This window comes from Triticum aestivum, chromosome 3B (genome assembly GCF_018294505.1).
Source record: "Triticum aestivum cultivar Chinese Spring chromosome 3B, IWGSC CS RefSeq v2.1, whole genome shotgun sequence".
Lineage (NCBI taxonomy): Eukaryota > Viridiplantae > Streptophyta > Magnoliopsida > Poales > Poaceae > Triticum > Triticum aestivum.
In genome coordinates, this window is record NC_057801.1 from 28,395,200 (window position 1) to 28,422,585 (window position 27,386).

General features: G+C 42.9%; 1 pseudogene; it reads left to right on the plus strand.

Moving 5' to 3' along the window:
• Positions 1-1,664: 1,664 nt before the first annotated feature.
• LOC123064509 (receptor like protein 22-like) lies at positions 1,665-27,324 on the plus strand (annotated as a pseudogene).
• Positions 27,325-27,386: the final 62 nt, after the last annotated feature.

A 27,386-nucleotide genomic window follows, 5' to 3' on the forward strand; every position in this document is an offset into this window, starting at 1 on the left:
GCCAAGGGAGTCGTGTAGTGGGACAGTATGTGGATGAATTCAGCAAGTTAGCACACTATGCCCCGGATGATGTGGCCACGGATGCCGCGAAATAGGAGAAGTTTCTTGAGGGACTCAATGATGAGCTAAGCATGTAGTTGATGGTGGCAATTTTCAATAACTAACAGGAGTTGGTAGACAGGGCCCTCATGATAGAAGGCAAGCAACAACAAATTGAAAATCGCAAGAGGAAGTATGGACAGGGGAGGTACACTTCTGAAGCTCAGCAGAAGCCCCGCTATTCCCCATACTCGGGAGGACATACTCATAACCATAGAGGCCATAACCATGGAAGACATACGCACAATGGAGAAAGTTCACACGACCACAGTGGCCCTAAGAATGACAATGGAAATGGAGGAAGCAACAGTCAGAAACGTTCCAACCCCGCGACACCCGCCAAGAAGGATTTGAGTCACATTACTTGTTTCAAGTGCGGAAAGACTGGACACTACGCCACTGAATGTTCTCAAGCCAAGAATGAAAACGATAATGGAAGTTCTGGAAAAAAGTCCAACCTCTTCACCAGAGGTCAGGTGAACCACGTCAGTGTGGAGGCCGTTGCTTCGCGACGGCGGCGTTGCGCGTCAGGTGGTGCTGGGAGGTAGCGTGCGGCGTCCCGCGGCTGACGGAGGTGCCTGCACCGCCGGGGAGTTGAGCCATGGACCGACTCGCCGTCCCAGTCAGGCCGCCCAGTCGCCGACTGGTTTGTTTGTGTTACTTATCTGCCCCCGTGGTTTCACAGTTTCTAGCTTCTTGTGCTCAGGTCAGTACGTACTGTTCACCTTATAAATGTGTGCTCCCTCATTCCATTTATAATCCCGGATTATATGTTTCGTAATCGCTCGGTCGCTTATCTGTTCTGTTTGCTGCATTCTTTGACTGGTAGACGAATTGAAGGACAAGTAGCAGTTTTGCAGATCTGATTTTATCTGAATGACTGAATGTGTCTTTCTACATAGCGTCTCAAGAGAAGTCTATAATTATGTGTACTGTAGAACCCATCCAAAGCACACACACAATTTTGATCGGATCCCAAGGGTGACTATTTGGCATAATGTGATGCCCGTGGCACACGTCGTAAATAGGACATGACAAGTAGCACGTGTACTTATCAATCAACCATATTTATAGCTACGGCAACATGCTGCTGATGCTGCGGCAATTAACCTGCAACACTCGATGTTGGCCGACTGGTCGCTACTCACAAATCACAATCCAGTGCCTCTTGGACAGTGAACTGAGTTCCTTCCTCCCTCGCACAATTTCGCTACAATAATTTTTGCAATAACCATTACGAAAATTCACTAGCTGGTGTGTATGTCTGGTGGCACGTATGGCAACTGTCCAAGCGAAAAATCTACAAGGGTAACCATTACGCGCAACCCGTCTCACACGTCATTACAACTTTTCCTCCCTATCCCATTCCATCCATTGGACGACTTCAGGGAAGACCCGCTTTAAGCTTGAATTAAATAACTCCTGATAAATCCGTCGCCACCTTATTTCTGAACCTCTTGTTTTTTATTTTGGCTCTGAACAATCCCTCTATAAAAGGCCTTGCAGCGATCCTGCCTTTCCTCTAAGAAAGAAAACAAACAATTGATTTGCTTTGTTTGGGACCAATGGCTTTGATTTGCCGGGTACTACCAGCCTTTCTTGTGGTGCTCGCAGCACTCGCCACCCCCTCCAACTCCCACGGTGACGGTAAACTCACTCTCCCATGCCATCCAGACCAGGCTGCAACCCTCCTCCAACTAAAGAAATCCTTCTCATTCCTCCGTTACCCCAACCCCCTTGAGTCATGGCAGGATGGTACCGACTGTTGTCTTTGGGAAGGTGTCGGCTGCAGCAATTCCTCGGGCCGTGTCACTGCTTTGGAACTCGGTGGGTGTGGCTTGTGTAGTCAGGGCCTTGACCCTGCAATCTTCGACCTCACCTCGCTCCAAGTACTTGACCTTAGCATGAACAATTTTGGCCCGTACAGTCTCCCGGCAAATGGGTTTGAGAGGCTCGCTTCGCTCACCCACCTCAACCTCTCCTATTCAGGCTTCGTTGGCCAAATACCTACTGGCATCGGCAAACTTGCCAACCTTATCTCCTTGGATCTTTCTAATAACTATGGTTCCGGTTCCGAGGATTCTTTTTGTAGCCATGTTACAAAAACCCATGATTTTTTTCAGACCGAGCTGGAGGTACTGAACTTTGAGATCTTAGTGGCTAACCTCAGCAGTCTGAGAGAGCTCTACCTTGATGAAGTGGATATGTCTAGCAGCAGAGACTGGTGCCATGCTCTTGCTAAATCTCTTCCCCATCTCCGAGTTCTTAGCTTGAGTTTTTGTGGCCTCAGCGGCCCTATCTGTCCATCCCTCTCAGCCCTCCACTCTCTAACCATGATCAATCTTGAAGGGAACTTTGATATACCTGCTCCTTTTCCAGTGTTGTTCATGGATTTTCTCAATTTAAGTGTGTTCCAACTTGCTGGGACAAATCTCCAAGGTTGGTTTCCTCGTAGAACCTTCCAATCGAGAACACTACGGTTCTTGATTTATCCTTTAACGAGAATCTCTCAGGGCACATGCCCAACTTCTCCAACACAAGTTCTTTAGAGACAATGATGCTAGATGGGACCAATTTGTCCTTTGGAAAAACAGGCTCTTTTAGCAATTTCAAGTCTTTGCAAACGTTAAGCCTTGATGTGAATTTTGCTTTTATGGAGCATCAATCTTCACTCGGTATTCACAAGTCTTTACGACATCTGGAACTCACCCTGACAGACTCGACAAAAGATTTGGGGCTAATTTTGTCATCGATCGGAGACCTGCAGAACTTGGCAAGCTTAGAACTGAGAGGATGGAACTTCTCTTGGAAATCTTTTTCTTCAGTAGCCAAACTCAAGAACTTGAGAAGCCTGTCAATGTATTACTGCAGTTTCACCAAGCCATCACTGCCGGCAATTGGTAATCTAGTAAATTTGAGAAGCTTGGTGATTCATCAGTGCGAATTGAATGGTCCAATGCCATCTGCAATTGGCAACCTCGCAGACTTGGAAAGCTTGGAAATAACTGATTATGATTTCTTAGGGCCAATACCATCTGCAATTGGCAATCTCAGAAGCTTGAAAAGCTTGGAAATTAATGCTCATGGTTTATTAGGTCCAATACCATCTTCAATTGGCAACCTTAGTAGCTTGATAAGTTTGGCAATTTCTACTTCTGAGTTTTCTGGGCCAATGCCACCTGCAATATGCAATCTTAGTAATTTGGAGGCTTTGGAGATGAGCAATTCTGGGTTTTCTGGGCCAATACCCTATGCAGTTGGACTACTCAAGAAATTGACATCACTACGGCTTCAAGAGTCTAGCTTTTCTGGAAGCATACCGGATTCAATATTTAATTTGACTCGCCTAATTGAGTTAGATCTTTCATTTAATCTTCTTAGTGGTAAGACTATTTTCTATATTCTTATAATGATTACTTGAGAACATGTTTTTTTAATTTTATTCTACAAAAAAGATCCTACAGTTTCTAGTACTAAAATACACACCATCTTTCCATATATATCGCAAGATTCGCAACCACAATACTTAATGACACTGCATATTCCTTAGTAAATGTATGCTTTATTTTCCGAGTTTAATGTTCATTGGTTACTTGACTATTCACCATTGCTTTAGGAGACAAATAAATTTGACTGAGCAATAATAAGCAGGCATCCAGTAAAGGTATGATGGTAATCTTCCGATCAATTATACAGAATCAAGAATAGCTAGAGGAGGCATTCCCTTTGCACTTCTGATAAGATAATTTCTGTGTCCATTGTGAGATAGGAATTCAGCGCGGAAACGCCACTCTTTAAAAACCAAGTCATATAGGACTTTATGTTGTAGTCTTGTTTCAAAATATAAGACCTGAAATTCAATTAGACTCCTGCTGTTTGCCCTTAGTTTCATTATTTTGCAAGGAACTTGTTCTCCATCGTATTTCCATGTTATTTTGAAGAGGGGTTGTATAGTCATTTATTTGTGTTCTCTTGGTTTTGCAACTTAATTCCTATGTTAGTCAAGTGGCGGCTTGAGAAAATTATAAGGGAGGCTAGCGAAAAAAGTTGTGGTGAAATAATGATATATTTTTTGGAAAATGCACTCAAGTAAGTTTTGAGTGCACAGACTATGTCTATCATAAATACAACCTTGAGATCTATGAGTATTATTGTCAGATCTTACATTTACCATAATATGTAAAAATTGCTTGGTATGTTTCATAAATTAAATCCTCTCAGGTTGTTATAGTGTAGGCAGCATGTCCCGAGGTTCAATCTCTTTGCTCATGGGATGTGTTTCGAATCTTGGATGCCGTTGCTCCTGATTGATAAGGGCCACCTTCTCATACTAGCGCCCTACTTCGTTAGTGTAGGCAGCATGTCCCGAGGTTCAATCTCTTTGCTCATTTGGTGTAGTGTTCTAGACTTTTTGATGACATGGAAGAGAGATGATTAAGTGAGAGAATAGAGCCTTCCCTCGATGAAGTGCTGATGCCTTCATGTGCTCAGTGTTATGAAGAGGGAATGAACATTAATAAGTACTAGCGATAACACTTAAGGAGATCACTCATTGTATGTGATGTTTCCTCTTGTGGCATCCATAGGTGAACACTGAATGACATTGAGTGTGTGTGGTAACATAACTATTTATCGGTGAGATCAGCAAATGTGCTCCTAGTAATTGTACAATGGCTGACACAGTTATTTGAAATTGTTGGAGGCCCGAGGTGCACAATACTCTGCCAAAACTCAGTTATATATTACTATTTTCTATATGAGCTGTCGCTAGAGTGTACTCCCTCTGGTCATTTTTAGTCTACATATAAGTTTTGTCCGAAGGCAAAGTATCACTACTTTGACCAAACTTATAGAAAAAAATGTCAACATTCATAATGCTAAATCAACATTGTTAGGTTCATTGCGAAATGTAGTTTCATAGTATATATATCTGATATAGTTGTTGATATTTTTTAGGCAAATTTTAGGATGGTCCCTCTTACCTCCCCTTTTTACATGAGAGGTAAAAGTACATAATAGATCTGAGCCATTGGTTTGATTAAGTAGTGATCTAATTAATTCCTACCTTCTTACCTTCCATGTGAAAAGTGGGGGTAAGAGGGAGCGTGTCAAGTAACTCTTTTTAATATAAATTTAGTCAAACTTGAAAGTTTGACTTGACACAAATGATGTTGATAATATTTTGTTTTTGCGTGTGGATTGTACATTTCCTTGGGAGACAAAGAAAAGACAACGATAGTGTGAGACACAAGATTTATTGTGGTTTGTAGTCCTGTTGTGCCCTTCACTGGTAACAGTGGCATAATCCTAAAGCACACACACAGACACACAAAAAGGTACAAAGAGATTAGTACATTTTGAAGAAAATAGTTGAGTTTTAGTTCACTAGACATGTATTTGAAACACTGGGAAGAAGTACCACTCGGGTAATATTTCCAGAGGAGTTGCAAACGGATCTGCCGGCTCACCAATCATTGATGGCTCGAGAACCGCTAAACCTACATTACATGCAATAGTACCTAGAATTACTACTAGAAAAATATATAAAATATTGTTGGACCATGCGGGTTCCCCGTAATAATTATGTCCCATCCCTTTAGCTAATTTAGCTAGGGCCTAGATTTAGCTCTTAATACAGGATCATTTAAGTCTGGTTTCTTTTTTATTGGGGCTCACGTACATGAGGCCTGCTCCGGTGCTCCCCCTAACCTAATTTCAGAGGGGTATTTTTGTCCCCGCGAATTTGTTTTTTTCCTAGCCCGTCGTAGCCCAGATCCAAGCCCTGTCTAGCCCTATATAACCCAGACCGTATACGTACAGTACCCTGGTCCGAAAAAGAAAACATCACACGACCCCACGTCCACGTAAGACCTGCCGAATCCAATCATTCACGCGAGCAGCTCCATCAATCTCGCGAGCATTGACGCAGCTCCATAAGTCACGTAGTAGATCTCCACCGGCCGGCGGCTATCTCGTCGCCGGCGATCTCGTCGGACAGCGGGCGCGACAACGTCGTGAATCTCCAACGATCGCGCACAGGTATCGCATCCCGCGTCCCCCCTCTAGTCTCGCTCGCGGCAACATCGAACGAACTGCCGCCGCGCCAGTGGCAGTGGTTAACCTAGCGGAGCGGGTAACCTAGCTACCCGACGGCGCATGCGATCGTGGATCTTGTTCCGGTAGTGCTGCTCCTCGTGATCTGGGTTCACGTAGCGTCGGTTGCCGTCGGCTGTGCGCACCATGTGGATTGTTAATTGATGTGGCGGCTAACCTAGGTATCCGGCGGCAGAGGTAATCACAGATCTAGCTAGGTTTTGAGATCGTGCAGTTCCTCGCGATTGAAAGTGATCTCGACGGGTGTCGTGGCCATCTTCCTTACTAAGTTTGGCAGATCTGAACGGCCTCAGTTGTGGTTGTTTACATAACATCCGTGATCATGTGCTATGTGTTTTATATTTCATCATTGATAATGTTTGCACATGTGATGATACATATTATTGGTTGTAGGAAATGGCGGACGAGGAGTTAACTGATATCATGGTAGACATGGAGTTTGGAGAACTGATGAAAGACTGGATAGAAGATTGGTCAGATGATGAAAATTCAGATCGTGAAGATCGGTCAGAGAATGGGAACGAATGGGACGATCTTAATGTGCGTGCCATTGTCATTTTGTAATTTTTTGGTGGCATCCGACAACATTAAATCTTTGTGTTGAAAATTTATAGATGGATGAGCTTGATGATATCAGGAAAACAACTCGGAGCTCTCGAATGAAGATTACATTAGTCAGGTACGTAAGTGAAACATTTTGTTGGCATGCAAATTGAATTTCTTCTGGAACATTATATGATAAGTAATTATGTATTTGTGTTGTATTTTTCAGTTCATTTCCGAATGTCATAATGCGTACGACTATTACGGTGAATCCGACGTGGAGACAGGCCTTAACGACAAATCATTAGATGCACCTAGTTCTGGGGAGTCCGAGTCGTCGGTCATCATGAGTGAGGTATGTGTGTAATCAATGTTCTATGGATGTAAGTAATGTTAAACCATACAAAACAGTTTTCATGGCTATGTTTTGATTGTGTAGGTGACAGAAGATGGTGGGGTAATGAATGTTCAAGATACAGCCAGTGCAGATGACAAGAGGGATATGTTCATGCAGATAATGGACATGACTTTTATGACTCATGGTGCTGCGTATGATTTCTACAACAGCTATGCTAGAGCTAATGGTTTCAACATTAGGAAGAATAAGGTCAGGTATACCAAAACCGAGGCACATCTTATGCGTTATAGAAAGTTTGTTTGTTCCAGACAAGGGAAACGTGACAGCAAGTTGCTAACCGAGGAAGGGCACAGCCGTAGGCTCATAGCCGAGACACGCTGCTTTTGCGAAGCACACCTGACTATCAAGCTTGACCAAAAGCGTGGGGTTTGGTATGTTGCAAGTTTTGAGGACAAGCATAGCCATATGTTGGCAGGACCGGACGAGGTACCTTTTCTTTGGTCCCACAGAAAAATCAAAGAGTTTCAGAAGCATGAGATAATGTCCATGGGAGCTGCAGGGATTAGAATTCACGACATGATGGATTGCCTCATCAGCAAACATGTATGGTATGGCGGTGTTGGTTTTACCAGGCGTGAAATATACAACCTTTGTGCCAGGGAGAAGAGGAAGCTGCTTTCAAAAGGTGATGCTGCCACAGCCATAGGCATCATGGCTAGTAGGAAACAGAGGGATCCTAGCTTCTTTTTCGAGTACATGCTAGATAAGGAAGGACACTTGAATAAGATGTTCTGGTGTGACTCCCAGTCTCGTCATGACTATGAGGACTTTGGCGACGTGCTTGTATTTGACAGCACGTACAAGATGAACCGCTATGGTATGCCATTCATACCTTTTGTTGGTCTTAACAATCACCGGAAGACCACTGTTTTTGGTTGTGCCATAGTTTCAGACGAGACCGAACAGACATACGTGTGGCTGCTGTAGACTTTTTTGAGGTCCATGTGTCAAAAGATGCCGAAGAGTGTAATCACAGACGCCGACGCTACGATGATCAAGGCAATTCGCGAAGTCTTGCCAGACGTGTGGCACCGTATATGTACATGGCATATAGAAAAAAATATGAAGATTCACCTCAGTCCCAAGTCCTTGAAGGAGTTCGGAACCCTTCTGTACTACAGCACGTCCACGACCACGTTTGAGGAGAGATGGCACACGTTTACCAAAAGATGGCAGTCGGAAAAAACAGTAACATGGTTGAGACGGATGTATAAGAAGAGGAGACTGTGGGCCGCGGCTTATCTGACAGAGGGGTTTTGGCTTGGCATGAAAAGCAACCAGCGGAGTGAAAGCCTAAACTCATGCCTTCACCTCCACCTAGACGGTGAAATGACCCTGGTGGATATGATTTTGCATTATGAGAACGCCGTTGTACGTATCCGTGAAAACGAGGCGCGAGATGACTGCACGGCCTCACAGAGTTTACCGGTGCCTGTTACTAGCTCGAGGGAACTTGAGATAGCTGCTTCTCACGTCTTCACTCCAGCAAACTTCTATATGTTGCAAGATGATCTTAGAAAAATTGATGGCATGGAGATTGTAGAAATTAAGCTGGAAGACGGATCACAACAGTACATCATGGCCTGAAAGAATAACCGGAATAGCCGTTTTTGGGTGGAGTATACAGTAGTAAATTCCGCAGAACCTATATGGTGCAGCTGCAGAAGAATGATTCGAAAGGGTCTACCTTGCAAACACATATTCCATGTACTGAAGTACTTGAACATATCTGAAATACCAAAGTGTTTAGTTCTTGTTTGGTTCACGAAACAAGCAAGGTTGGGACTGCCCGCGAGGCGCACAAGCGATCTGTTGGGATATGGTTGGACTGGGGCAGAGGAAAGAATGAAATATAGCCAGGTCAGTGTGTTAGCTTCAGAAGCTATGCATGCGGCATGCAAACACCCAGCTTTGTGGGATCAGTTACAGGATAGTTTGAAGGTTGTGATAGCTAAGAGTCATGAGTATGATCTGCTACAGGAAAATTTGAACAACAATATAAATGACTTCAGTAAGTGTGCAGTTGAATATGTAGACGATGGTGAAGGCAACATGGTCGCAGTTAAAGATCCTATGAAAGTGTCTAGCAAAGGTGCAACAAAGGTAGATGAGAACCGCCCTGTCTCGAAAAATGGTAGACCACTCTCTTTTGATGAGTTGAAAACCCGGTGCGGCGCTTGCAAATTGCTAGGACACACTAAACGTAGCAAGAAATGCAAACTAAATCAGAAGTAAGTGTTTGTATGCATTCTGGATTATTGAAAAAATTATCATTCATTAACTTATCTTGTCTTCTATGATGTGCAGAACAGTGGAGAAGGAAGAAGTGTAGAACACTTGCTTCAATTTTTTACGGATAAATCGAGTGAACATGGCAGTATATCCTTTTCACATTATGGCATCAATTTTAGTTCGATGTTTAACATCGTTTTTGGATCCTATACATATCTTCTATACCTAAATAGATAGCCCCCACTACTAGATTTGTCATCACCTCAATTATTTACAGCCTTCCGATCAAAATTGTGTGGCATCAAGGAATCATGCATGTGCTCATAAGTTACTTTTTGCATTAATGTAAATTATGCCACCTCATTGGTCATGCATGTCTTATTTTCCCAACGCATGCATGCATTTTTTGCATTAACCTATCAACTCAAAGAACGCCACTTCATCAATCATGTCTTCTATTTATGGGGATTTTTTCTCTCTTTTATACATCATTTTGCCACACACACTTCTTTTAAGTTTTATCATTTTTAACATGTAAAACTCTTACATTTAATTTCATTGGTTTTAAGCACTAATTTATGGATTGGTTTTAACACGGTTCCCGCAGCAACGCGTGGGGCATCATCTAGTTGTAGCAACTCTATCGACACTTTGTTTAGTGGGAGTGTCAAATTTTTACATCTCTAAATAAACAACAAAATCTGACCTAAATAAATTAGCTATAAATTAGAAAGCATATTGTACATTTCCCCTCCCCACGTCCTAACTGCCATTAAATCACCTAACTTACCACTCCCCACCACACATTCACCCACCTACCTCGCACGCCGGTTCGAACTCCCCTTATCCCCACCTACAGTAGATCGAGAAAACCCCCGCCGGCGACCGCTGCAGCCGCCTCCATGGAGAAAAGCCTCGGCTGACAGAGAGCGATGATGAAGCTCGCCGGTGATGACGAGGGGTGGCGCGCCCAGTTGGCGGAGGTGTGCGGCTGGTTCCCCAGCACGGAGATGTTGGTCAACCACGCGCGTGGCCTCGTCAAAGTCCTCACCGACGCCGAGAAGAAGCGCGCCTTCCCCTACGACTGCGGCGTCCCGCCGGCTCTCCTCCTCGTCTAGGCAATGCGAGAGGCCATGCTGAGCGACTCCCCTGTTCAGCGTGCAAGGTGGTGGATGTACCACTTCACCACCATGACGCTGCGGCCAGATCCAGCACGCGTCGCGTCGATGGCGGAGCGCATCGACGTCGAGCTCGCTATCCCTGCGCCTGTGAGCCCGGACTACCAGGTCCGCCACGTGCCGAAGCCAGTCCTGCCGTTGGGCTCTGACGTCGTGGAGGACGACGTGGACGAGGTACTGCTCATCCCTGATGACCCTGAGGAGGGCGAGGAGGACGCCGTGTAGATGGTAGCGCCGGTTGCCGTCGAGGGTGTCAAAACAATGCTCATCGACGTCGAGCTCCTTCCCCTGCACCCTGACATAGTGAAGGTGGAAAAAGAGGAGGTGGCTCAGGATCAGGTGGCGCCGGCGGTGGTCAAGAAGAAGGCTTCTCCGTGTGTGGTGCGCCGCTCACGCCGCCTCAAATTTCTGAAGAAGTGAAGATGGGCACAGTTGCTGAAGGAGGATGAAGCTGCTGGTTATCTTTAGTTAGGTATGCTGTTATATGTTTCAGCATATAAGTTAACATTATTTTGGGTTTGATGTTGGTTAGGTATGCTTTTATATGTAAGCATATAAGTAATGCAATCGGTACGGTTTGATCGGGTTCTTTGTGGCTGAAGAACTGAATATCTACTGCTCACCCTAAGTGCCAAGTTCAGTTAAATTTCTGAATATTGAATATGTATTGTTGCTTTGCTTCAGTGTTGCATGGAAGCTACTAGATGTTGCTCCTATGTTGCAACAAGACAATGTACTAGTAAAGCAGTAGTGTTGCTAGGTGATGTGCCCATGTGCATCACATACCAAATATAGAACATGCCAAAAGTGCATTGTCTGTGAAATACAGGACATGCCAAAAGTGCATTATCTGCCAAATATAGAACATGCCAAAAGTGCACTGTCTACCAATCATTATGGCCCCATGCTATTTATGCTGCAATCTCTGTTACACTTTGCCCATAAACTGAATAGCAAATAATTTAGCATCATTTCATCATGTCAATTACAATGATGTCAATAACTTTATGAACAATCTACTTGCTAACTATGACAGCAATCATAATGCCAAGCAGGCCAAGATATAGAAGACCTCCAAATCCTAAAATCCTATCCCTATACAGCAATATCTCCTTGTGCATCTTAACCATTGCCCTCTTTTCTTTCTCATTCCTTTTAATTTCAGCTTCATATTCTGTAATCTTAGTCTCCAGTTTCTTGTTCTTCATGGCAAGATACTTAATGACTGACTTTGCTTTGCTATCCCACTCCCCATCAACCCATTCAACATACTCAGAAGTGATATCATCCTAAATAAATCATGGGCAATTCAAGTCATTTTATAACTGAACTTGTCGCTGCAAGCGTTAAACACTGAACTTTTTTGCAGCTTGACCGCAATAGCAGTACTAGTTTGAAGATCATGCTCAGTACACTAACCTCAAACACATATCCCCCGAGTGCGCTGCCAAAATTGTCTGCATCTATGTAGACACGGGCACTAGGAGTTTCCTGATGACCACATAGATGGAGCTTGTCATGGCCACAGGTGATGAATTATGGGCGATAATGCTGGGATGTAAAGAACAACGGTAAAGAACTTACCTTTTTGCCACCAAAGTGTAGCACTGAAGAAATCCTAGCCGTGGGTTCTCCCGGCCCGCCGCCGCCCACGAAACCCCTGTCCCCTGTTCCACTAGATCCGCCGCCGCTGCCTCCTGTGCCACTGAATCCGGCCCACCTGCTTGCAGGACCCAGGGTTCGACCTAACTTGCGGTCGCCACCGCTCTTCTCGCCGCAGCCGCCGCCGCCCGATGCCCAGCTCGCTGTCATGCTTTCGCCATCGAGATTTGGAGGCGCAAATAGAGAGGGAGGCTAGGGATTTGGAAAGGGAAACGAGAAAAGGGGAAAGATCGATGTGAACCTGGCAAAATGGGCTGGTGTAGCGCTGCCGGGAAGATAGCCCCGCCTGTGGGGCCCCCTCACGTGGTTAGATGGGCCGTGTCTGGCATTATGGTGAGTACATAAAAAGTTAATTATACATATAATAAAAAAACGACGGGTTTGTAGAACAAACTAGAAAAACATGATGCCTGATAACACACGATAGAGCCAACGAGCTGACATGACTAATTTTGATGAGTGTAATATTACATTTTGGCTTGATATATTTACTTATCTACCATGACTACTTTTCATAATAATGTGATGAGGGGAAATTACTGGGAGATTATGCAAGATGATGACATGCAGATAGCTAAGGCAGAATGCTAAGCTTGGTAGAGTTTAAAAAAAGGTTAAGATTGTGAAATTTTTAATATGAAACTTACTAGAGCACTTGAAGAGAAAAATAGAATATTATAAAAAATTGGAGAAGGAGAAAAATATTAAGCAAGAACAGTTGATAAGTGAAGCCGTGAAAAATACAATTATAAAAAATTGGAGAAGGAGAAAAATATTAAGCAAGAACAATTGATAAGTGAAGCCAAAACTTTATTGGTACGACCAAATTGTCTTCTCCGAGCGAATTTTATGACCGAATTGTCTTGTACGAGCAAATTGTCTGACAGAAACATACACATGCATGTGCCCTGTTTATTACATAAAATGATAGAACCCCTAAGATAATCATGCCGTCGAAACCTTCGACCGGACTAAATCCAAACCACTAAAACTTCAATCTTGCATGCCGCATGGATTCTTCAGGCGCGCCTTTTGCTTGTGATTTCGCGAATTTTGTTCTTCACACACTCCATCGTGTTTGAAGGTGACATAATCAACTCTGCGACGAAACGTCTTCTCCTTGCGTCAACGGTGGCCTGCGAAAAATGACATAAAGGTTACATGAACCGAAGTTGCTACACCACCATAGTAGCTAGTCTACAAACGAAAATAACACCATACCTGTGTAAATTTGCGGGTGATTTTGTCCCCGTCCCAATGTTCTAGACATTCTGTGAGATAAAGGCCACAAGAGTTCCTGGTACATATGCAGACATCAGCGGTGGGCAATACAAAAATGTGTGTTGTTGTTTGATTGTGCATGATGTCCTATTAACTCACCCATCCTCTTGCTGGGGTATGTCATACTCCTTGATAGGCCACTTACTTACGTCCGGATATTTCCCTGGTGTAATAAGATTTGCCTGACGCATATCGTGTGCTATAGCCATTCGCTATAAAGAGGATAGTGTTAAAGAACAATCATAAACAATATGTAAGAGCAATGATACAAATGTTGGTTACATTACTAGTGCTTTAACAGTCCTCTCAGTCAGGTCCAGAGGATAGAGCGAATCGAGAACTTGGAATTCTTTCTTGATCATGTGCATGACCATGGTCATCTAGTGGCTATTGTCGATATTCAACGCGATAAACGTCTACAGTGCAAAAAACCATTACGTAGCAAAAGAAATACTTGATGAACTATCCTGTAGTGATGAATCACAAACATTACGTATCTTATCACGCACAGTATACTCTTTCGTGACTCTATTAACTGCCCCAGCTTTGGTCAGAGCACTATCCATGTTGCAGCTAGATGGCAATGGATCGTCATTTGCGATAGCACGATCTACAAGGAATTTGGACCTCCACGCTGGACAAAGGTAACGATCATGACCAACACGCAGCTCCAAATGTCCCATATAAGCATCAATAACCTGCATAGAATATCAGCGCATTACATGTTGAGAGTTGAGACATAGATTTTTGAGCATTTTAAAAATAGGACATGGAAGTAGTACTTACATCGTCCGACAGCCATCTATGGCCTAATACCGGTAGAATCCTTTCGGAAGTCAGAGTTATGCCACGGCCTTTACTGTAGTAAGTTTTTTTGTTCTTGTTCTTCTCAGTGCTAGCAGCTAACTCGACAAATGAAACAACAACATCAATTATTTCCGGCGTCAACTCATCTGCCACAACCTTCGGCACATTATTGTTCGAAAATAGAGTTGCATGAAATAATATGAACGTCAACAATGGTGATCATATGCATTGGTAGTAAATAAAAAAATTAAGAATGTTAGTTACGATACCTCTAGTAGCAGTACTAGTACCAGAGGCTCTCTGACCACGGCTGGTACGCCTGCCGGGCTTGTCAAGTGCGAAGGGGGATTCAAATTTCTTGGGAACGGTGCGCTTCCGCTTACCGGACATAACCTCGTCATCCTTATCGATTGTTGCACCCTTTTTTCCATTCGCCTTAGCCATGAACTTGCTGACAGAAGATGGACAAATGTCTATGTCTGATGAAGGTGCTACAGTAGAAGTACCAACCACCCAAGGGTTTTCCGGTGTAGCCCCACATACATCATTACGCTTAAAAGGTGAAGCTTCGTTGTGTCCATTCAGCTTTGGTGGGGTTTTCTGTTTCGAAAACTAAATCGTGTGAACATTTCTGGACGAAAAAAATTAAACGAGAAAATTATAGACAGAAAGATAAATACATAGTACCTCAGGGACGGTTTTATGGTCGGGAAGCAGTATATCAGGTTGCGTCATGTCAATGATCGGGTGTCCATCACTGTCCATGTCTTCCTTGTACACGAATTCCTTCTTTTCATATGGACCATTCTTGAACGAATCCACTTCGTCCGGATCATTCTCCGTGGATGGCACGGCAGCAGCCGGCTTGTACATGACACCTGCTTTGTTCAACTTCTCCAACAACCTCTTCAATAGAAATATAAACTTAGTAATGGTAGCATGGTTTAAAACAGCAAACATACTCTAAACTATAAAGTTTGGGTGTGACACCTCAGCAACTATATCAGGGATTTGCCTCATCTCGGTGTGTATGAAGTCCATGCACCGCTTCAGTACAAGCTCCATCAAATCTTCCGACAATGCGGCTGTCGTCGACTTCTTTGCGTTTCCAGTTGCAGGCTTGGTTTTTGGCTTCATGGTAGGCGCATTATTTGGGATGTCGGGCTCCTGAGCCCTATACTCCTGGGTGATATTATTTTCGATCTACATGCGATATTGAAGTACATGTGATGAATAAAAAATAAATAGTATTAAGTTACAAAACATTTAAGAAAGACGAAACACAATGACTTACCCTTACGTTACCACGGCCACGCCCATTATCAAAGTCGAACCTATCTCTCCTAGTGGCTGCACCTTCTGTCCAGTTCCTCATAAGAGATTGTATGGACAAGTTGGGATTATAGGCGCATTCGCCTTGGACCGGTTGCACCTTCTCCCAGTACAAGTACTACAAAAAAATATAAGGATTTAGAGTTAGTAAAATACATCACATAAAATTGCAATGATATGATAATTGACATTATGCAACACGTCTGATATGTGTACCTGCAAGAGAGCCAAATTGCCTTTCGGCCATTGGCGCAGGTGTTTGCCTTTCTTCACTATGCGAAGGCAATCAAGGAGAACACGCATGGTGAAGGCATTCCAGTTAATCTTTGAAATATGTTTCACATCGTAGACCAAAGCGTCGTACTGCTTTGGCACAATCTTGCTCGACATGGGAGCAATAATTATTCCTAACAGGACCAACACTACTTTGCGAAGGAAATCGTCGTCGGTGGCTTTACTTTTAATTATGTCCTCAATGAGATTATCTATCACTATGTTTTCTGATGTCTTACTGAGAAATTGTGGCGGCACCCGCTCCTTCATGTCCTCGCCTTCTTCAGTCAGAATATCCGAAGCGGACAGTCCTTGGTTCTCGAGGTTAAAGATGCACTCGACGTCGACCGCACCGAGAGTCACCTCCCCAACCTGCTCTTGTATAATGAATCTGCCCGTGCTGGCCTGAAAATTCTCAATCATATACCTAATCAGCAGGGTACGCATCTTAATAGATGGTATCTGCAGCATGCTGCGCAATGATGTATCAGCCACTCTAGCGCGTTGACCGCTCGATAGATCTGCAACAAGCTTGCACCATTTCTCCACTGCGCATACTATTTCTCCATTCAGCTCGTCCATCCTGTTGAAAGAAAATATATAACTTCGTGACATTAGCTAGCACTAAAGCAAAAATAACAATAGGCATGCAAAAATATAAAACTTTCTGGCAGTAGCTAACACTAATGCAAAAATAACACTAATGGAAATACGAAACTATCACCATGTATACTGCAACATGCAGCCAAGTGTGTGCTGACATGAGGCAATAAAAAATAACTACAATTGGTAATTGAATTTACTTGCATCTGATCAAGTTCTTTGAGTATCATATAAATTATATAATCAATAAAATTAATATGGTAAACTGTTACTTATTCGTCTGGTTGTCTTACTAACAGGGTGACAAATTGTTCAGCTGTAAATAAACTAGAGTCTATAGCAATGGTACCTATTTGAGGTTCATCAACATCTAATGTTAATAACTCTTTAATGTTTTATGTGCACAATATTATAATTGGATCGTGTGACAAAAATATAATTGGATCTTGTGACAAAAAATGTATTGCGTCATGCATCTAGTCCAGTTCATACTAGTTGAAATTATGTGGTAAAGCTAAGTCCATCAAAGCAACGAGAAGGAGGAAGTAGCTTGCTTTGAAGGCGCGAGGGAAAGAGGACAATTTACTTGATCTGTCGACGAAGATGAAAGAAGTCGGCGATGCGTTCTCAACTTAGTTCGTCGAGGTCGGCCTGCACGTGCGGACGGCCTTGATCTTCTCGGGGTTTTTGTGGCGTGTGGGATGCGGCGGACGGAGCTGTCGACGCCTCGCCGGCAGGAGTCGATCTAGTCGACGACATGTGCGAGGAAGAGGAGATTATATACGAGGTCGACGCCTAGGTAGTCGTAACTTCCCTGTGGCCAATGTCGCGATCTATATTTTCCTCCGTTGAAGCGAGGCTGAACGTGCTCCTCAATCGTAGGGATTAGGAACATATGGATTAGCACGATCCCAGAATTATGTAAAAGAATGGCAAGTACTCCCGTGATCGATGTGCGTGTGATCGATGTGCATGGAAAGCGCATCGTTGTGGGCTCCACAATATGGATCCGACACTTATTTGCGGTCTGGGCCGGCCCACCTACCTGCATTGTTTCTTCCCTCAAAATAAATATCATTGGTTCATCCCTAAAAAAAACTCTTTGTGACACGTATTAGTTATTGTATACTTGTATATGTTCAACAATATTTATAGTATCTGTATCATTTCTACAATATTATACATGCATCGAGTGTCGGAAATGAACGATACTTGTCATGCATGCATGCCATGGTCATCGTAGGTTACGGCTTAAGTTTGGGATCATTTCGTGAGATCATAAAGAATAATAGATACAGGGTATCAAACCTATAGAGTTTTTGCTTCAAAGGTACTTCGATCGAGATATTGGACATAGAATGCCACTCTTTAAAAAGGAAAAAAATGTTACGCATAAACCACTTTCAGACTTGCCCTCCGGTAGACCCGAATGGTCCTGCTTGTACATGGTGCATGTGGAAGCATGCATGAGATGACCCCAACTTTTGGGAGCATGTGGGCTTGGCCAATGTGGTCCCCCAGGCAAGGTGTGCACGAATTCGGACACAAAACACACGTTGCGTCACGTGGGGGCAGTGTTGTAGGGTTTTGTCGCCATAAAACCCTAGAAATTGCATCGAGTGTCGCATACGGACGATACTTGTCATGCATGCAAGCCATGGTCATCGTAGGGTATGCATGAAGTTTGGGATCATTTGGTGGGACCGTCAACGAAAACCAATTTCAGACCTGACCTCTAGCAGACCCGAATGGTCCTGCCTGTACATGGTGCATGTGGAAGCATGCATGAGATGACCCCAACTTTTGGGAGCATGTGGGCTTGGCCAATGTGGTCCCCCAGGCAAGATGTGCACGAATTCGGACACAAAACGCACGTTGCGTCACGTGGGGGCAGTGTTGTAGGGTTTTGTCGCCAGAAAACCCTAGAAATTGCATCGAGTGTCGCATACGGACGATACTTGTCATGCATGCAAGCCATGGTCATTGTAGGGTATGCATGAAGTTTGGGATCATTTGCTGGGACCGTCAACGAAAACCAATTTCAGACCTGACCTCCGGCAGACCCGAATGGTCCTGCTTGTACATGGTGCATGTGGAAGCATACATGAGATGACCCCAACTTTTGGGAGCTTGTGGTCTTGGCCAATGTGGTCCCCCAGGCAAGGTGTGCACGAATTCGGACACAAAACGCACGTTGCGTCACGTGGGGGTAGTGTTGTAGGGTTTTGTACTCGGAAAACGCTAGAAAATGCATGGAGTGTCGCAAATGAACGATACTTGTCATGCATGCATGCATGCCATGGTCATCGTAGGGTATGCATGAAGTTTGGGACCATTTGGTGGGACCGTCAAGGAAAACCAATTTCAGACCTGATCTCCAGCAGACCCGAATGGTCCTGCTTGTACATAGTGCATGTGGGGGCATGCATGAGATGACCCCAACTTTTGGGAGCATGTGAGCATGGCCAATTTGCCCCCCCCCCTAGGCAAGGTGTGCACGAGTTCAGACACAAAACACACGTTGCGTCACGTGGGGGCAGTGTTGTAGGGTTTTGTCGCCGGAAAAACCCTAGAAAAAGCATCGAGTTTTGGAAATGAACGAAACTCGTCATGCATGCTTGCCATGGTCATCGTAGGGTGTGCATACAGTTTGGAAGTATCAAACAGAAAATAAAATTTATAATTTGGAATGAAGAATTGAAGTAATGAAGAAGTGCAATAGAACATAATATATTATCTTACATTTTGGAAATATTTCGAATATAAAGAAGAGAACAAATATTAGAATGAAGAAGTGAAATAAAACAGAACATTTTATCTTACAAACTAAAAATATTTCAAAAATAATAAAGATAAGAAATATTAGAATTAACAATTAAAATAGAACACGCCATTTTAGTTTATATTTCGTAAATATTATCAATATACAAAAGAGAACGAACAAATGCAATAAAACACAACATAATTTGGCTTATTTTTAAAATTTTAGTAAACACTTTTACAAATAATATAGAAAAAAGAGATTTGATTTTAAATATTAGAAATATAAACAAGAAAAGAAACAAAGAAAATAGAAAACATATCAGCGCGCGGGTAAGGCTGCCCTGGGCCAGCCCGCCAGAATTGGGCCCAAGGCGGAGCAGCGTAGGGCACATCGCAGCGCATAGCCGTTGGGTGGTGGGAGTTTAGTCCCACCTCGCCAAGCGAGAGAGCACCTCACCGGTTTATATACCCGGCTGCAACTCCCCTCACAAGCTCCTATCAATTGCAGGCAGTACATTGCCTAACTCTCGTACCCTCTGCCCCGTGGGGCCTACTAGTAGCAGAGATATTCTGCACCACGGGCCTGCATCCTGGCCCATGCACAGCAGGGTTCCTAGTCGTATGCAGGCCGTGGAGTATGAATTCTCCTGCTCTTGTAGGTGGGCACTTTTTTTGGCATATTGCCATGTGTATTGATCTTCAAATCACACACTAAATTATACACATGCTCACTTGCATTCAATACACAATTTTTATTTGTAATACATGACAAGTTAATGTTTTGACCTTCAAGTCATCTAATTAATTTTTTTGAAATTGTTTGATTTTTTTATTAATTTATAATGCCTTCTAGACTGATTGGTCAAAACATCGGTCTATACCTCAGGGGAGCATTGTAAAAAATTCTTTTTCCAAATTTTCTTTCATAGCCATGATTGGCATCACACACTAAATTATAAACATGCTCACTTGCGTTCAATACACATATTTTTTTTTGCATATATGACAAGTTAATGTTTTGACCTTCAAGTCATCTAATAAATTATTTTGAAATTGTTTGAATTTTTTATTAATTTATAATGCCCTCTAGACTGACTGGTCAAAACATCGGTCTATACCTCAGGGGGGCATTGTAAAAAATTCTTTTTCCAAATTTTCTTTCATAGCCATGATTGGCACATGTGGGTCACCATGTTCAAGAAAGTTTGTGTGATTTGGAGGTGGTGGGAAAAATCACATTTTTTTCAAAAACTAGCTTAAGTTAGACCAAATGGCCCCTCCGGAATGCGGTCATTTTTTCGACCACCTCTAAATGACCTCAACTTTTGCACACATGATCTATTGCACAAACAAAGGTGGGTTCCAAAGGCTTTATATTTTTTTGAATTTTCTATTAGTTTATAATGCCCTCTAGACTGACTGGTCAAAACATCGGTCTATACCTCACGGGGGCATTGTAAAAAATTCTTTTTCTGAATTTTCTTTCATAGCCATGATTGGCACATGTGGGTCACCATGTTCAAGAAAGTTTGTATGATCTGGGGGTGGTGGGAAAAATCACATTTTTCCAAAAACTGGCTTAAGTTAGACCAAATGGCCCCTTCGGAATGCGGTCATTTTTTCGACCACCTCCAAATGACCTTAACTTTTGCACACATGATCTATTGCACAAACAAAGGTGGGTTCCAAAGGCTTTATATTTTTTTGAATTTTCTATTAATTTATAATGCCCTGTAGACTGACTGGTCAAAACATCGGCCTATACCTCAGGGGGGTATTGTAAAAAATTCTTTTTCCAAATTTTCTTTCATAGCCATGATTGGCACATGTGGGTCACCATGTTCAAGAAAGTTTGTGTGATTTGGAGGTGGTGGGAAAAATCACATTTTTCCAAAAACTGGCTTAAGTTAGACCAAATGGCCCCTCCGGAATGCGGTCATTTTTTCGACCACCTCCAAATGACCTCGACTTTTGCACACATGATCTATTGCACAAACAAAGGTGGGTTCAAAAGGTTTTATATTTTTTTGAATTTTTTATTAATTTATAATGCCCTCTAGACTGACTGGTCAAAACATCGGTCTATACCTCAGGGGGGCATTGTAAAAAATTCTTTTTCCAAATTTTCTTTCATAGCCATGATTGGCACATGTGGGTCACCATGTTCAAGAAAGTTTGTGTGATTTGGAGGTGGTGGGAAAAATCACATTTTTTCAAGAACATTTGGGTCACAATTTTTGAATTTTATGAAATGAAGGAATATGTGCTTAGTTATTGGAATATTTGATCATATGGTGGAGTATTTGCTATTTTTGCTTACTCAAATGAAGGAAAGATGTCATATGTGTCGACGAACAATTTCCACTTACTGCACGAAAAAACATTAATTTACTTAACTCAAAGTTTTACATTTGGTCAATTTTGCTTATGGGCAGAGCATGTTGCACATGGCCACATCCTGGGAATTTATTGCACCATTGCCACAACATGTTCCACATGGCCGCAGCATGGGAAGTGTTTGCAGCATGCCTGATCAGTGAAGCAACACTGATGCGGCATGTCTGATCATTGCAGCAGCTAAATTGAAGCAAATCATACATCTAAGGAACCATAATGGCAAATTTAAGGGACACAAATATAGATAGAAATATATACTACTACCATAGATAGCAGCATCCACACAGCACACTTGCTGATGCAGACCACTACCATATTAGATATGTTTCGACCGCACATCACAGTACTGCACTTAGATAAAGTTCATACTAAATTACCACCACAAGTTTCCACCATCAGAATACCACACAAAGTTCACCAAAAGGACTGAGCCTTCCTACATCATACGACAACGAGGGTCTAGGGCAACTACACGTCAGGGTTTCAGGACCTTGTGGAGGGCAGAATGCTGAGCCCTGATCTTGTAGTCATGACTGGCGATGGATGTAGCCCGACAATGCTCCATCAGATGCTCCAGCAACCCAGACCTGGGCTTGGGCCTGCTGCAGTAGGGGCATCGGTACTTGTCAGCCCTCCAGTTGTAGTACCTAGCAGCTCCTTGGGCCCTGATCTTCACCACATCCTTCTATTCAAAGGACTCGACATTCCCCTCGACCACATCATCTCTAGATTGATACTGCACACATTAATGACTGACATTAATACATTATGCATTCAAATGCTATAAACATCTAACACTAAGTCAATGCACAAATAACATTTCAGCTAGGCCTTACCTCGTACGGCTCATCCTCATCACTGTCATAAGGGTAGTAGCCAGATGAGTCCCACTTCCTCTTCTGGCCAACAAGATCCTCCTTTTGCTATATTGTCAACCAAGCAAGTCATTTACAAGGAATATAATTGCACTTCAAATAATGTCATGCCAAACAAGTTGATTTTGCATAATGATGGAAAGCTCCTAACTATATTTCATACACTATATATGAAGCTATATACATACTAAACAATTAGCTTATGAAAATACAAGTTCATTCATATGGACATAGAATTTCAGTTTTTGCTTTTGAACATGCATATGAAGGTATAAATGAATATCATTCCTCTCTTATTAACCCATGATATAGCAGTTTTTGACAGACAATGCAAATAGGACCTTTATATATAACTTCACAAACATGTCAGATTTTCATTTCATTTGTAAATCTTAATAAATATTTAGTTCAGAGCAGTTCTCAATGATCACTCATAAGTCAGAATAAATGAAATGGTGAAGCCTAACTCCTACATCTAATTAAAATACCTTAACTCCAGCATCTAATTAAAAAACACTAACTCCTAGATCCACTGGAACATTGAATCACAAAATTTACGTACATATATCATTGGATACAAATGAATCCACTACAAATAACACTAACTAATACATCTAATTAAAATATCATAACTCTTACTTCTACTACATCATTTAGTCACACCATTTAATTACATTTATCTCTGCCTATAAATGAATCCAATACAATAGAAACCTAAGTAAACATCTAATTAAGAAACACTAACTAGTACATCTACTACATCATTCAATCACAGAATCTATATAACTGTCTATAAATGAATAATACAAATAACCCTAAACTAACCAACTAATTAAAAAAACATAACTACTACATCTACTGGATTATTCAATCATACATCCTACATATAACTGGCTATAAATGAATCCAATACAAGAAAACCCTAAGTAAACATCTAATTAAAAAACCCTAACTACTACATCTACTAGATGATTCAATCACAGATTCTGTATATATCTGTCTATAATTGAATCCAATACAAATAAACCTTAAAAACCATAACTACTACATCTACTGGATGTGATTCAATCACAAATTCTACTTATCACTGGCTCTAATTGAATCCAGTACAAAAAATTCCCAACTAAACATGTAATTAAGAAACCCTAACTAGTACATCTACTGCATGTGATTCAATCACAGATACAACATATCTGTGGCTCTAATTGAATCCAATACAAAAAATCCCCAACTTAACATCTCATTAAAAAAACCTAACTACTTGATCTACTGGATGATTCAATCACAGAATCGAAACTTAACCTTCACTATAAATCAATCAAACATCTATAAACCCTAACTATCAGAAGGGGATGCAGCAACTAGCAACTACAAAAAACACTAACACCCAAAAGTACTGCTTAACGGGGGTAACAGCAACGGAGGGGACTGCTGGCAAGGATTACCTGCAGGTCTACGTGCTCGCCGCCGGCCTCCGCAGGTCCATCAGACGAGCCGCTCGACGCTGTCACGCCAAGCACCGGCACGGCTGAGTCCGCCACGGCGGAGTCCGCCACGGCCACCTTCTTATCCTCCAGATCCGCCGCCGCGCGACCGATCCAACGCGTGGGGATGCAGCAGCTCCTGCACCCGCGCCGCCGACGAGGGTCTGCACAGCATCTGCCACGGTCTCCGCACCCGTCTTCTGCAGATCTCCGCCCGCGACGGCGGCTTCGCGACGGCCTTGCTCCATCCGAGCCAGAAGCAAGCAGGAGAAGAGAGGGAGGCGGCGGTGGTGAGCGAGCAGGTGGGGTGGCCGGTGAGGGAGACGATGAGGCAGAGTAGAGAGGAGGGAGAGGGAGGCGATTTGGGGGAAATGGGGTGGGCGATGCGGCCGATGCCCGTTCCCCTCCTCTTATACTAGGGGGCTTTTTCTGGAAACTACCCACGAACACGTGCACGCGCACGACCGCGGGGAAACGCAACCGCCAGCGTATAATACACGTACACGCCCGGCGTACAATATACCATGGGCCGGCGCGGGCTCATACAGGGCTCTACGACTGGTCTACGCGCGCTATACACCCACCTGAAATGACCATGGTGCCCCTCATTACGAACCGCCATCGACGCATCTGGACCGTTCTTGTGTTTTTCCCACTTGCGTTCAGCCCGGGAGGGAGCACCGGAGCAGAAATGCACGTACATGTCTTCGGCATATGTCTAACAAATATTGGGCTTGACTTGCCAGTAAATGTTTACCAGTTTCTAACTGGTAAACACCCTCTAAGCTTCCTTCTACTGCATTTTTCTGTTGCACTTGACTTCTTTCCGCTGCACCTTTTTCCATACGTTCATGCTAGATTCTACTGCATCTCTCCAACTTTCTACTGCAGTTACCTCCTTGCTACATCATAAAATTGCATTGGAGTAGAAAGATGCAATGTTGTAGAAAAAACATTCATCCAAATCTTAAAAAATAAACTCGCACTCATTAGCAATACTCTAAACATTCAAGATAAACATTCGCTCTTCTTTTCACGGACTGTTACCGAAAAAGGCTTTCGCGCCGCTTTATATATAAAGCAAAGATCAACCACAACCCAAGTACAAACGCATCCCAAGACAACACACGCACACACCCAAGGCGGGATACATAGGCGCTAAGCGCAGCAACACCACCGCTAAAATTACAAGAGCAATCGGGGTTCTGCCATTTGTCTGTATTATTCTCTTGAACTAAAGTTTTTTTAAACCATGTATGTATGCATAGTGGTACACTTCGCAGGAACAAAGTTCTAGTTAACTATTTACTATAAGTATATATTATATGTTAGTCAAATTGGTATGCCAGAGTATGTAACGTCTTTACTCTTTCTGCAGGGGAAATTCCAACATCTGTTTTCACTATTCCAACATTGCAACGCTTAGATATTAGCTTCAACCAGCTCTCTGGCTCTGTACAAGAATTCGACGCAACATCTTCACACTTGGTGTCAGTGGACCTAAGAGTAAATAAATTGACAGGAAATATTCCCAAGTCGTTCTTTCAACTCACAAGTTTGGCATATCTTGATATTGGTTGGAATAACTTAGCGGGTTTGGTAGATCTTTCTTCATTTTGGAGGTTATGAAATCTCGCTCACTTGGGCCTTTCCAATAACAATCTGTCAGTCATGGACATGGTTGGAGAAGGTAACAACTCCCCATCTACCTATATCCCTCCAGTTACTTGGTTAGAATTAGCAGGTTGCAGTTTAACAAGATTCCCAAGTTCATTGGCACACCTTAACCAAATGTCTTACTTGGACCTGTCATGCAATAGAATCAGTGGGGCTATTCCAAAGTGGATATGGGTGACATGGAGTAGTAGCCTTGCATATTTGAATCTTTCACACAACATGCTCAACAGTATGCAACTTAATTCATATGTTCTCCCTTTTGATCGGTTGGAAGTTCTTGATCTCAGCTCCAATCAGCTTCAGGGGCAGATTCCTATGCCAAGCCCCCCTGCAGCTATCTTACGTTATTCAAACAACAGTTTCTCTTCAATTCTTCGAAACTTCACTCTCTATCTTGGGAATGAGTTCAGAATTTCTAAAAACAATATTAGTGGGCATATACCTAACTCAGTTTGTGATTCCAGTATCAGCCTCCTTGACCTATCATTTAACAACTTCAGTGGGTGGATACCACCCTGTCTAATAGAAGATGGTTACATGAGCGCGTTGATTTTGCGGGAGAATCAATTTGAAGGTGTGTTGCCTAACAACATCAAAGACCAATGCCAGCTTCTTACGTTAGACTTGAACAACAATAAGATTGTAGGGCAGCTTCCAAGGACACTTACCAAGTGTTTGCAGTTGGAGTTCCTTGACTGTGGAAATAACCACATGGCTGATACTTTTCCATCATGGCTTGGGAAGCTTCCCGAACTTTGGGTCCTTGTCTTGAGATCCAACCAATTCTATGGCTCGATGGGTGGTGATCTTCACAGAGTTTACAAATATGGAGAATACTTCTCTAGCTTGCAGATTCTTGATCTTGCCTCGAACAAATTTTCTGGCAAATTGAGTCCAAAATGGTTTGAGGGGTTGAAATCAATGATGGCAGAGTCCAATACCACAGGTGAAATTGTCATAGCTGACAATGGGACATTGACATTCTATCAAGATACTGTGGCGATAACATATAAAAGCATCTATAGGTCATTTGTTAAGATCCTGACTACTTTGACCGTAATTGACCTTTCAAATAACTCATTTGAGGGAACCATTCCTGAATCACTTGGGAGACTTGTTTCACTACTTGCACTAAACATGTCAGGCAATGCCTTCACCGGTGATATTCCGCGGGAATTTGGCAGGATGAGTCAGCTAGAAGCACTAGACCTGTCCCAGAACCAGCTTTCTGGTGATATTCCAGAGGCGCTAACAAATCTCACCTTTCTTGGTTTCTTGAACTTGTCCAACAACCAGTTGGTGGGAAGGATACCTTGGTCAGGTCAGTTTTTTGGGACGTCCCAAAACAGTTCATTTGAAGGGAATCTGGGTCTGTGTGGACCGCCACTGTCCAACCCATGCGACATTGCACCCGCTCCTCGAAGTGTGGCGCATGGGGAGAAGTCCTCCCATGTGGACGTCATCTTGTTTCTCTTTGTCGGGCTGGGCTTTGGCATTGGATTTGCAGCTGCCATCCTGATGAGATGGGGTCGGATCGGCGAATGGTTTGTGAAATCTGCAAGAGCTTTGAGGACTTGATCTGAACACTGGAGATTGCTTCAACCGTTGCTGCTAGTGATGTGTGTGCAGTGCCTTTATGTATTATTAA